General features: G+C 33.7%; 1 non-coding gene across 1 annotated transcript; it reads left to right on the forward strand.

Moving 5' to 3' along the window:
• Window positions 1-632: 632 nt before the first annotated feature.
• On the forward strand, window positions 633-738 carry LOC122044576. The gene has a single exon (XR_006129610.1). It is a non-coding gene; the product is annotated as a small nucleolar RNA R71 (small nucleolar RNA).
• Window positions 739-1,470: the final 732 nt, after the last annotated feature.

Raw genomic sequence — 1,470 nt, forward strand, 5'->3', positions numbered from 1 at the left:
CTTAGTGAAGGTCCTAGGAAAGATTTAACTTCGTTTTTCCCAAATTCCCTTTTAGATTTTGGAGGAGGTCCAACTTGCTTATCTAGTGTCGGTGTGATCAATCGTTGAGGGAAAGGTACTTGTGGCCTTTGGGAACTTCTTGGAGAAATGGAATTGAGTTCTTGTGATCTTCTATTATTCTTCTCCTCAATTCTAAACATGTCCTTCTTCAGAAGTTCTTCATGATTTTTTCTAATTCTTAATCCAACATCATCACACTTTTCACTAGATCTTGTCTGGGAAGGAGGGGGATCTTCTTTAAACCATTTTGAAACAATACTTTCAATCTTTGCCCCCAAATGTTTGAACTCCCTGTTCTGTGACTTGTGATTTTCAAGACTCATAGATGGTTGAGTTACAATTTGTTTGACAGACTCTATAGCATTTATGGCTTGCACTTCTTGAATATTTGAAGGAGATTTCATCCAACTTATGTTCGACCATTTATGGAGGTTCAATGTCACTTGATCAATTAACATATATGCTTCATCTACACTTTTGTCCATAAAAGAACCTCCAGCTGATGAATCCAATAAACTCTTGTCTGAGAAAGAAATTCCCCATAGAATATGTGCAGAATCAACCATTTTTCAAAACCATGATGAGGGCACTGTCTTTGAAGACTCTTGAATCTATCCCATGCTTCAAATAATGATTCTCCATATGCCTGAGCAAAATTTGTTATGCAATTCCTCATATATACTGTTCTGCTTGGAGGGAAAAAATGATTCAGAAATTGCTTCTCCAATTACTCCCAACTTGTGATACTTTGAGGATGGAGAGAATATAACAAAGTCCTTGCTTTACCCTTGATACTAAAAGGAAATGTCATCAATCGAACTGCCTCTGTTGACACTCCTTCACATTTCACCATATCACAAATCTCTAAAAATGTCTCAATGTGAAGATAAGGACTTTCTGATGCTTCTCCTCCAAATTTATGACCTTGTATCATAAAAATTAGCTCTGGGTCTAGTTGAAAACTTCCCGCTTCAATTTGAGGCTGCATAATGAGAGATAAAAATCTTGCAGAAAAGGGTGTAGAAAAATTTCTCATGGGTCTGCTTGACATGTTAGTGCTCATGGATATTCAAGAAAAGGATGTAGAATTAAAGGCAAGAAATAAAATGTAATATGAAAAGCAAGAAAGAAAATGCAGAATTTAAAGTGCAAGAAAGAAAGTGCATAATAAAAACAAAAAAAAAAGATAAAAGGAAAAAGAAAAAATATCTAGAATAATTCATATGCTAAAGATTACAAGATATGTTTACAAAAGAAAAGAAGAAAGAAACTAGATCAAAAGAAAAAACAGAGAAAAAGTTAGATTAGAGTGCTAGAAATCAAGAATGCAAAGTTAGAATTAGAATTAGAATTAGAATTGCAACAAAAAGAATTAACAAGAATGTTATACAAGAAAAGAAAAACTTATTG

The sequence above is a fragment of the Zingiber officinale genome, chromosome 2A (assembly GCF_018446385.1).
Source record: "Zingiber officinale cultivar Zhangliang chromosome 2A, Zo_v1.1, whole genome shotgun sequence".
Lineage (NCBI taxonomy): Eukaryota > Viridiplantae > Streptophyta > Magnoliopsida > Zingiberales > Zingiberaceae > Zingiber > Zingiber officinale.